The sequence below is a fragment of the Cryptomeria japonica genome, chromosome 8, assembly GCF_030272615.1.
Source record: "Cryptomeria japonica chromosome 8, Sugi_1.0, whole genome shotgun sequence".
Taxonomy (NCBI): Eukaryota; Viridiplantae; Streptophyta; class Pinopsida; order Cupressales; family Cupressaceae; genus Cryptomeria; species Cryptomeria japonica.
The window spans coordinates 701,727,747-701,739,918 of record NC_081412.1 but is presented as its reverse complement, the minus strand read 5'-3'; positions in this window follow the sequence as shown (position 1 = coordinate 701,739,918).

Here is a 12,172-nt window from a genome sequence, read left to right as displayed (position 1 = left end):
TTGAGATGTTTAAACACACCTTCCAAGAGAATATAAGAATAATCAGTAGCTTCAAAGTTGGATTGCCCACCAAATTATTAACAAACATATTATCATAATATAATTTCCCTGTTTAAGAATCAAATCATACATTCACATGTTATTGTGTTTTTCTTCAGTCTGTGGGCCTGTTTTCCTACTTCCCTGCTCGGTATCTATTCACACAGTTATATAGGTGTTTATCATGTATTCACAGAGATATAATTGATGGGTTTTGTAGGTGTTTATCATATCATGTATTCACAGAGTTATAATTGATGGGTTTTCTATTTTCATGATAGGAATCAATAATCATTTCAATAATGCACATTGTATCATTATGCATGCAAATTCCCTGATTTTTAAGCAGTTGTTATCATTATATTCAAGTTATATATTTGTTGAATACATCAGTTTTCTATAGTACATTAAATTATGTATAATTGTTTTCGGATTTGATTGTGTATTAATTGTTAGATCAATGTTTTGGATCACCCTCTATGATCCATCATCAGAATGTATGAGTGCAATCAGAATGATCCGAAACATTGACGCAAAAATTAATAAACAATCAAATCCAGAAATAATAATACATAATATATATCTGATGAATAGGCCTTCTCTATTAATTAAAAATATTAAAGTACATATTCACAAAAAAAGACCGGAGATCATCCGGCTAGAGTCACTCGGCCTTCTTTAATAATTTAGATTTAGTGATACTCATTAAGTTTTATATATGTACATAATCATGACCTTTTGTAAATGATTGTGGGAGATTAATTTTGATGTGTGTTTTAAATTACAACTGTTTTGATTATATATTAAAAAAATCAATAGAAAACCTAAAAAATGATTAATTTCATTTATTGTGAAATTTTTTAGAAAGTATAATTACCTTAGCTTTCTACTTCACATGGAATTTAAAATGTCTAATTGACTTCTAAAAAGTTAGGATCAAAATTTTGAGCAAAGTTTTTGAATTAATATTGTAGGTGTGTTTGGGGGGTTTAGTGACTTTGTGGGACCCTTATGTTGTTGATAAGAAAGTGTTAACTAGTAATAAGTGTTATTTAACTATCATAGTCATGATTAAATATGATAACTCTCAATAGATTCTTTTGAATATTTATGCATTGAATGGTAATCTTTGTAGAAAGACCATGCGGAGGGAGTTGATTGATTTTAGAGATTCTTGTAAGGATATTCTCTTAGAGACTTTAAAAACCCCTTTTTTCCCTATTGATAAGAAAGGTGGTATCTAGAACTTCATGGTATGAAAGGTTTGGAAAGCTTCATTTATAAGTATTGTCTTAAGAGGAGCCAAGTATACGTGGTCAAATGATGGATATGGCTAACAGTATTTAGGTGAGAGTTGTAAGATTACTAGTTTTAATGGATTTGTATTTATCATTTAATTGTTGTTTTTCTTCCCTTTTGAAGATTGGCTCTAACCACAACACTCTTTTAATAGATTTGGTAAAGATAAGAAGGTAAACCATCCTTTTAGATTTGAAAATATATGGCTGCATCATTGTGACTTAGAAGCAAAAGTTAAATAAAGGTGGAAGATTGATATTAAAGAATAAACTATGTATAAAATTCTTAAAAATTTAAGAATGCCAGGTTTAATATAAAAAATGGAATTGAAAATCTTTTGGAAATATTTTTATTGAAAAGAAGAAAATCAAAGAAGATCCTAAGCATCTAGAAAAAAATATCCATGGTTGTGGGACAAATCAAGAGTCTTTCATTAAAAAGAAAATATTATTCGTAGTAACTACCACTCTCTTGTTGCCGAGGAAATCTTTTGGAGACAAGAATTTAGAGCTTTTTCATTGACTACTAAAGATGGAAATATTAAGTATTTCTATATGACTACTCATAGGCATAAAGGCACTAACAAAATCAAGAATATTAATAACATAGATGCTTCTTCCTTTGATGATGAGATTATCAAAGAGGGTTCCATTAACTACTTGAAAAATATATTAACTACTAAAAAGGAGATTAGCCTAACTTACGAAAAATAAATTCTTAATGGCATCCCCACCATCCTTTAGTAAAGGAATGATGAGGACATAATGTTGGCTTGATGATGATTGTAATAGATGAATTATGTGTTGTCATTGTTGGCACATGTATACACACACATATGTTCACATTGTCTTAGTCATCTTAGTCAAGACAAACCAGTATTACTCCTAAGTCTTTGTATTACATAACCGGTATTATATGCATAAAGAAGTCCAATCGGTTTTGAGGGTGTCTAACCGGTATATGTAGACAACTTGATGCAGAGGTCTTCAACAATATTGTGGCAAACCAACCTACACACCTTGGTCTTCTTTACCTTGAGTCTTCCTCATGGCTATGTTTCACACCTCAACTATGAAATCAAACTCTTACCCCTAACCAGGGATGGTACAACACTTTTCCCCACTTCCTAAGACCTATCAAGATCTTCCATAATGCTATTTTGAAGCACAACACAAATATTGGCTTTTGAGGCCTAGACAAGCCTACTAGTATAGGTCTACTAGCACAGGTTTCACAGGTTTACCGGTACCGGTCTACCGGTTAGTAGCCCTATTTCACTATCTTTTGGACTTTTCTCTAGATAACACCAAACAACACCCTAAACAAATTCAGGTTTCAGACACCCTTTTGGGGTTACTATCAGATTCCAAAAGATTGGAATTCCACCCTATTCCTGCACTCTTCAACACCTACTTGGGTCACATGCCTAATTGATCAGGTTAGACCGATTTCACAAAGGGGGTATATGAGAATGGGATCACAGGAAGGTTCCAACTCTTCAGGAAGTTTCTTCTATGTTCAAATACTCCAATTCCATCAATTCAACTCATCATCTCATCATTGTTCATTGTATGCTCAATGAAACTCATCTAATCTAATCTAAACCCTCAACTGATTTAGACTAGGGCTTCGTGGTAATGTACCAACCAACTACTCTGACCTCGCCCCTCTGGAATCTCAAAATACATGTCCCTAACTTTCATTTTACCCATGGCCATCGGATCCCAATGAGTAGATTGCAAGTTAGGGTCTTATTTGCATGGTAACCCTTGAAAATGGAGGGTTTCAAACCTGTAGAAGATAAACGCTTATAACTTCCACTAAACTTTACTTCAAGAGGTCAGACCAAATGCATTGGAAGGGTGTTTCAGGGTTCTTTCTAACCAGATCAAAAATTCATTAGCAGATCTCATGCTCTATATGAATAGTATGGATCATACCACGGTTATGGCGAAATCAAACTTGTTCTATTCACTTTCTCCACCAAATTTTACAAAACTTTCGACTCCCTCCTCTTCCTAAGGTTGTCCAAACATATATAAACCTTTTCCAACGTCCATAACCAACTTTTGAATAGTTAGGACCATTGAAGAAGTATTTGGCGTCCTACCGGCAACTTTGAAAAGTTGCTTGACAACAGATGCAACATTTTGCAACTTAGGACAACGTCGGTTATTAACCACCTAGACCTTATGGAAACACAACAAAGGTCATTATTTAGACTCCAAACACCTAAGACAACATCCTAGACATACTAACATTGAAAATCCAAATTCCAAGCCTTCATGGCCTAATAGACCTCTAGGTTTATATGCTCACCTAAGAGATTATTGACCATACAAATAGGCATTCAATTACATCAAGGGTGATCATTGATCCAACCCATTATTAGATCATAAATGAACCTGTAGACACTGTTGTCTTCAAAATCTGATTCCCTTTAAATATCCTTAGAATAATATGATTCAAGCTTGGTGCAGAAGAGACATCGGAGATAAAGAAATTCTCAAGACAACATATGACAAGGTTTGGATAGACTTTCTACACTTCGGGCTTCCTCGGAGCCCAGGTGGGTATACCTTTGTGAATTAAATTCACACTTTCAAACAAAAACCCACAGCAAACCAGTCCAGAAAACTGGTGGATTTATTCACCTTGAAATCAACTGAAAACAAAGGATGGAAATTATACTTAAATTCAGCATTTCGATCAACAAAGCATGCAAAAAACAACTTCAATTAATACTAGTGCCTTATCCAAGGTCACAGAGTCATCTAAACTCAAATAAAACTCCTCAAACAATACATCTTTATGCTTCCCGTCGGCTTGGTTTCTATTAATTCTTATATATTCAAGCATTCCAAACTAAGCTATGGTCCTCAAAATTCAAGATTCCTCCAAAATAATTTACTGGTATGAGTGATCCCGCGTATTTTATTTCCCTCCTAAAGAGAAAAGCTAACAAACACTTATACTAAAATTGCTTTGCAATTCCATTCCAACAGAACAACCCTAGATTATTCAGAATGAAAACAGTAAATAAATTTGTGAACGAACTTGAAGACAACACAAAGCTTTACTCAAAACCGGTGGCCTATATATTGATATTCAGTTCAAGAAATATTACAATAAATTCTGATTCTCCATTAGACTTAGAAAAGCTCAGATAAATTTCTGCAACGTTTTCTTACAAAATTTTGTGATCCCTTTTCCTCTAGTCTTGGTATCCATTTATAACAACATGGATGCACAAAGCTTCGGACCTTTCAAGGACAGTTTGTTACAATCATTTCTTTCAAAATAAAGAGGTTACAAGCTCGTTTCAGCCTCTGCAGTTACTTCAACCTGTTGTTCTGTTGCAACCTCTTCTGTCTTTTCAGGGGCACTCTCCAACTGTTTCGGATCCTGGGTAGCATATTTAGTTGCCCACTCACTATATATCTCTTCTATCGGCCATGAAAAATTAATCACATCATCTTTAATTTTAGTCAACCTTTTCCAAGAATTTCTCAGTTTGTTGACTTCTGAATTAAGGAAACCATAATGTGACTTAATTTTTTCTATCTCTTGTATTGTCACAACAAAGAAAGAAGTATCATCAAGATCAATGATTCCTTTAACTCTTGCTGACAATTTAGCCTCTATCTCCTTAAGCCATATCTGCTTGTCTTTTAACTGATCCTGATTAGCAAAAATTCCTGGGAGCAACTCAAAAACTTGATTAGTGTATTCCTTCTTACATAAATTAACCTTCCTATCCACATTGTCCACTTCTGCCGCCAATTGCATTAAGACTTTTACAACATCAGAAGTGGATTTGATGATGGGATTGGCTCTTCCTTCATCACAGGATACACACATGAACTCTAGATCTTGCTCCCTAGGCCTCCATTTGTCAAAAATGGGTGTCAAAATGGCCTTATCTCTCCTCAGCTCATTCCATATCTCCATAATTTTTCCCTCATTGTTGTAAAGCAATGAGGCATTTATTGTATCTGCAAAACTGGAGATTGTGGCACTTACTTTCTCCTCATATTTCCCTGCATATAAGGCCTGAGCCTGTTTCAGGTTTTCTGGTTCCTAGGGAGTAATCTCAATCATTTGAGAGCTGGAGGGTGCTGGAGATGGTGGAGGTTCAATGATGGGACTAGTAGGTGGAGGTCTTGCAGGAGAAGAGGAAATCACCAGTGTTGAAGACTCACCTTGTTGGTATTGTCCCATCAACTGGCACTGCAATTTAGCAATGATGCTATCTTTACCTCTTACCTCCTCCTTGGCACTGTTATAGGCCTTTAAAACTATTTTAAACTTAATTTGGAGGGCCTCTTTTTCTTTGGCTTCCTTCTCTGCCACTGCAACACTAAATTTTGTAGTTTCTAGCACAGTGCTAGCAGCTTCTACTACCCCTATACTTTGCACTCTCTTTACCATCATTCCACCAAGGTAACTTGACCCTGGGGTATCTTTGCCTTTCTTGCTCTCATTTCTTTTGAGAGACCACATGACTAGTGCAACATTATCTTTATTGAAATTTACCCCTTCCATGGGTTTAGTCTCTCTTCTTACTGTATCCAACACTAGAGAATCTGCAATGTCCCACTCTAGTAAGATAAGCACTCCATCTTGTGCTACCATATCTCTTCCCTGCTCAGGGGTGATGGTTTTGAATTATTCCATCATCTCTTGTTTTATTTCTTCTTCCACTGAGGCTGGATCTTTATTGGGCTGCTCAGCCTTTCTTGTCTCACATCTAGCATTATATCTATCTATATGCTATTTCCAAATGAATTGCACAAATGCTTCCGATCTGACAAAATTGTCATCAGCTAGAAAGGCACTACTTGCCTTTTTTATCTCAGGATCCCACTCCTGGCCTTTAAGTTCAGTAGAGGTGATGTCCATTTCAGCATCAATGGGTTCTTTTGGCATCCCTTCCTCCACTTCATCATAGGTGTATGCAATTTCCCCTAAACTACCCAACTGCAAGAGGTATTTAGCTGCTACTTGTTCATCTCCTATATGGATAGGGGATTGGGATGGGGAATACAAAGGTGTATCTGATTGCACTTCCTTCCCCACCCTTTGCTTCTTTGGGCTGTCTTGGATGTCAATGACATCTTGTATCTCCCTCTTTCCTTTGGATGTAGAGGGCTCCCTTGTTGTAGGCACTAGCATACTGTAACCTGATTTCTTGTGCAGTGTGTAATCACCAGGAGGAATTGCTTTGCTGGAAGCTGACCTGCTTAGGATCATTCTGGCTTTTTCAGGGTTACTCTTAATCACAGCTTCCCTCTTCTCCTTCAGTGTTTGCATCACATCCTCAAAGCAAACAATCAAAAACTTTATTTTCTCTTCCAGTGGGAAGAAGCTAGACAATGGGTCATAGCTAGCATCAAACTGATGCAAAAAATCCAAGGCTTTCTTATAAGCCACCCACTTTTCTTTCCTTAGCTCCTGCTCATCTAGATCAAACTCATTTCTGATGAGGTCTTTAGGAAACTGGAATTGATGAGGCCTACCTCTGCATGCTACCTTCTTCCTAAACACATCGTTGAAGAAGTCCTCTGGATCGGCACACCTGGACACTGCAGTGGACAAATGATAAGGTTTGAAGAAATCCTCAAAGCAGTTCCAGCCTTCCTTCGTTATTACAAATTGGTGGGCTATGGTAGCTGCAAGGAAAATAGTCCCTTTACCTCTGTCTGTCAACTCTACTTCTTGTAGGACACCAATTTGCCTAAGGATCTCCGCTATCCCCACTTTGAGAGGGACCTGGTAAGGTAACAAAAATGGAGTACCCCTGAAACGAAAAACTCTGAAAACTGTGGAGACTAGATATAAATAAATGTCGCCCCAGTTATGAACAATTTTTATATTTTCTGTGAATTTTTTTGGCCTTATGAAATCCAGAAGAACCTTGGGGACTCTTGGATTATCAGAGCAGAGAAGAGTTCTTATTTTGGATGCGAAATATTTATCAAACTTCAAAAAACTAGCATCCTCTCTGTCCCATGACAACACAGTACTCCATAATTGTACCAACATTTTTTCTCTTTCCTTCTCCTTAACCAGGTCTAGTCCACTGGCAAAATAATCACCACCTTTGAAGAGAAAAAGGTGCATTAGGAGTGAATACCATCCAAAAGGTCTGTTCACCTTTCCATTCTTTATTCCTATCAACCCTCCATGGATAGCATCGGCAATGAAAGAGGCATAATCAAATGTGATAGCAAGAGAAGGATTCAAAATCTGGGCAATCATTAGCAAGTAATGATTCGGCATATTTGCTTCAGCATCTTCTCCTTGAACTTGACAAAGTGCCCAATACATTCCTTTAGCCCTCAGGGTAAACATACTTAATGAGAAGGGCTCCTGTGTGTTGGGTCCTACAACTGTTAACCCTCCTATTTTCACAAAAAGTTCCTTGAGAGGCCAATTCCTGAGATGACTCCTCTGTGCACCATAGATTTGGGCTAATGATGTGAAATTTATAGGTTCTAGGAAGTTTGTGAACTCATTAAGCCCAAATGCTTTCCTAAACTCTTCAGCATTAATTTCAACAAGGGTTTTCCCATTTACATCCTGGATGCATCTTGTGGCTGGATCATAGTTTAACGCCATTTGGGTTAGCAGGTCTGTATCCATGAATACCCCTGGGACTACTAATTTCCCAACATCTAACTCCCAGATACTGTTTTGAGGGGCAGGAGAATTTCTCATTCCAAATCCAACGTTAAACAACCCCAACCCGGACAGTCCAGCCTGTGGGTCTCTCAACCAATTGCCCTTGTCATATAATCCTTCTCCTATTTTTAGACGGGAAGCCCTAGGAAATAACTCTTTAGCCTTTGATGCCTGATTGGTTGACAACGTCAACTGTTCTAAAAAATCATCACATACACTTCTTTCTAAATAGTTAACCTTGTCGGAGAATTCCCTTTTAGGAGCCATTTTGTAAATGCAAGAGATAAATGCCACTCTTAAACAACTCTGCGAAGAATTAATTATCTATTTCAGAACACTACACAAGAATTGCTACAAAAATATGAGAGAACCTGTTCTTTGCTTGAAGGAAATTGTTCTGCAACTGAACCAACTTGCTCTGTATCTGATGAAAATAACTCTGCGTCTGCTCTTCCGCAAAATCCTTTACAAGATATCTTTACCCGGTTGTTAGGAAATCAAATATTTGTACTCAGGGCCTTAACTGTAACATTGATTCCGCATGCTTCGGCCGTCCCTTCAAAATTGAATTCATACAAGAATTCATATTTTTCGCTCCAACGGGTCACAATATTCCTGCAAGTGCTTCATTTTGTTCTTTCGCAACTTCGCGAGGCATAACTATTGGGCAACTTAGTCCTGTGAAATAACGTCAACCGTTCGATCAAAAGAAACTTGATCGAGCGTTAGATTAACTAACGGCTTTGGCTTTTCTCTGGGTCCCGCTTTTCTATTGGCTACATAATACCACATGGTAGCTAATCATTGGCCTTGAAATCCCCTTCGCATTCCACTTGATACTGGCCGCGTGTCTTTCTTTTATACCGAGGGTTCCACTTTGGCGGGCCCACACTTTCTTCTTAGACCACGTGTCATCATGACACGTGGACGGTTCTCGTTCACTCTTGCTATTTCGCGGGCATAAAGAGTGAGCACCTTACCCTTGCGAAATAGCGCGGGCCGTCGGATCATCTCTGAAGTTGATCGGCATTTAATCCTCTGAAAAAGCTCTTAGGAGGGGTGGGCCCGCTGACTCATCGTGAACACCTAGCACCCTGTCACTTTCGGTGCTGATTTGTCGCTCTATCATTTGCCAAAAGAAAACCATGGGGCCCCACTTTCATCTCAACAGCTCTATCCTCCAGGTCATTATCATGACACGTGGATGGTTCTCGTTCACTCTCGCTATTTCACGGGCATAAAGAGTGAGCACCTTACCCTTGCGAAATAGCGCGGGCCGTTGGATCATCTCTGAAGTTGATCGGCATTTAATCCTCTGAAAAGGCTCTCAGGAGGGGCGGGCCCGCTGACTCATCATGAACACCTGGCACCCTGTCACTTTCGACGCTAATTTGTCGCTCTGTCATTTGCCAAAAGAAAAACACGGGGCCCCACTTTCATCTCAACAGCTCTATCCTCCAGGTCATTATCATGACATGTGGACGGTTCTCGTTCACTCTCGCTATTTCGCGGGCATAAAGAGTGAGCACTTTACCCTTGCGAAATAGCGCGGGCCGTCGAATCATCTATGAAGTTGATCAACATTTAATCCTCTTAAAAGGCTCTCAGGAGGGGTGGGCCCACTGACTCATCGTGAACGCCTGGCACCCTGTCACTTCCGGCATTGATTTGTCATCTTGTCATTTATCAATAGGAAAACACAGGGCTTCAATAAATTGTTAACAGCTGTGCCTACCAGGTCATCTCCATTTGCGACCTGACTCACCTCCGGGGCTCGCCTTTCAGCCTTTAACCCTGACCTGCTGACTGTTGTGACTTGTGCCATGTACCGCCATTTTACTCGTTGTCAATGACCAGCTGGACCATCTATGTGGCCTACCATGTGGTTTTCGCTATTTCGCAGGGTATAAACTACGCGCAACTTCGCCTAGCAAAATAACGCGAGTCGTGGATCCATCTGCGAGATGCACACTAGTTACTAGGCCCGACAACTTTAGAAGAAAAACATACAAGGCATAAAATTTTCGATTAATCAACATAACCGCCTAGGCAAACAACAAGGGGGACACATCCTACGACCTCGTGACCCATTACCTAAGTGAATAAAGTAACGGAAGATTAGAAACCAGAGGGTTTTAAAACAAATACGATAGGATCTAAAATAAAAAACCCTTAAACCCTTAAAGGCTAGAACAAAGCTGAAGCATTTGGATTTACACCCTATTCAAATAAATCAACATATCATAGCCAATCATGGAAAAAGAAAAACACAATTTTAATCAGTGATAACAACGGCTCTAACTGGGGATGGTTGATTGCGAGATCAACACAAGAAAACTCAGAAACTCTGGAGAAACAAACCAAAACACAGACCAAAACCAGAAAAGCAGGAAAGAAAACAAAATATGTACAAACAAAGGACCTACCGTGCATGGACATTTAAGAGAAATAATGCTTCAGGAATTGTCCATGCACTGGAAATTCCTGCATTTCATCATCCATATTTTTCAAGAAATATGAATCCTTACCATTTAAGTCACAAACCACAAAAGGGCCAATCCATAGTGATTCAAATTTTTTATGCTTTCCTTTATCCTGTCCTTTTGCATTCCACTGAAGAACCATGTCATCAATTTGAAACTTCCTTAGTAATGTCCTTTTATCAAAAAGATACTTTGACTGCAACTGGATCTTCTGATTTTTCTTATGGGCAGAAGTCCTAAGCTCCTCCATTTCTACAATTTGGATCATTCGGTTTTCCATTGGTTCAGATACCTCCATGTCCTCATTTTGCAAAAACTTATACACTGGAAGTAGGTTATTTACTGGCAGTCTGGCTTGGGTGCCATAAACCAACTCAAAAGGTGACATTCCAATGGATTTTTTAACTATTATTTTATCCGCCCATAGAGCTAACTTCAACTTTTGATCCCAAGATCTTTTATTTTCCTCTAGGATTTTCTTGATGATATTCACCAGGCTTTTATTGCTAGATCCTGCTTGTCCATTCCCCTGAGGGTGATAAGGTGATGAGTATGACATGAGTATACCGTGACTATTGCAAAAGCCTACAAATTCTTCTGATCTGAAACACATAGCATTATCCATTACCAGTTTTGTAGGTGTTCCAAATCTAGTCACAATACTATCCATCAGGAAATCAATGACAATTTTACTAGTAGCTCTTCTTGTAGGAATGGCTTCTATCCATTTGGTGAAATAATCAGTGGCCACTATGATCCATCCATGACCTCTCCCTGACTTCTCAACAATTTCTCCAATAAAATCAATGCCCCACTGGACAAAAGGAGCTTCTACAGAGACTGGATTTAGGGGTAAGGCTCCTTCATACTTGAGCTTGGAGGAGAATCTTTGACATGGATCACATCTCCGAACATATGCATGGGTATCTTTAAATAAGGTGGGCCAATAGTACCCAGCCCGTATTATCTTGCCAGCAGTAGTCTTAGCAGAATAATGACCTCCACATACTCTATCATGCATTTCAGTCAACACCTGTTTAGCTTGAAATTCATCCAAACACATTAGTAACTCTCCATCTCTTTTTCTCCAGAAAAGATCACCCCGAATGAGCACATATTCTTGGGACTTGAGTTTCAGAGTTCTTCTCTAATTGTATGTCATTTCTTTTGGGAGTATATCACCTCTCAACACTTGGATTATCTCTGTGTACCAGGGTTGCCTCTCAATACTAGTGACCAAAGCATCTCTAACCTCAACATTGTGTACTTCTACATTCATGAGATTTGACTCAGTCATGAGCTTAGCCAAACCTAACCCTCTCACCAATTTGGTGATCTTTATCTCCAAGTTGAACTCTTGAATTCTATTGATCCATCTACATCTCTTCCCAGTAACCTCAGACTGAGACAAAATATCTTTAACTGCAGCATGTGGAACAAAGGCAATGATGTTTGCATTCACCAGATATGGCCTAAAAGCCTTAACAGCTTTAACTAGGGCATAAGCTTGTTTCTCCATGGTTTCATATTTTAGTTCTGCTGCTTGCAAAGATTTACTGTAGAAGGCTATGGGATGTTCATATCCTTCATTGTCCTTTTGTAATAGTACTGCAGCCACCGTGTGATATGAAGCAAAAGAAAACAGAGAAAAAGGCTTACTATAATCA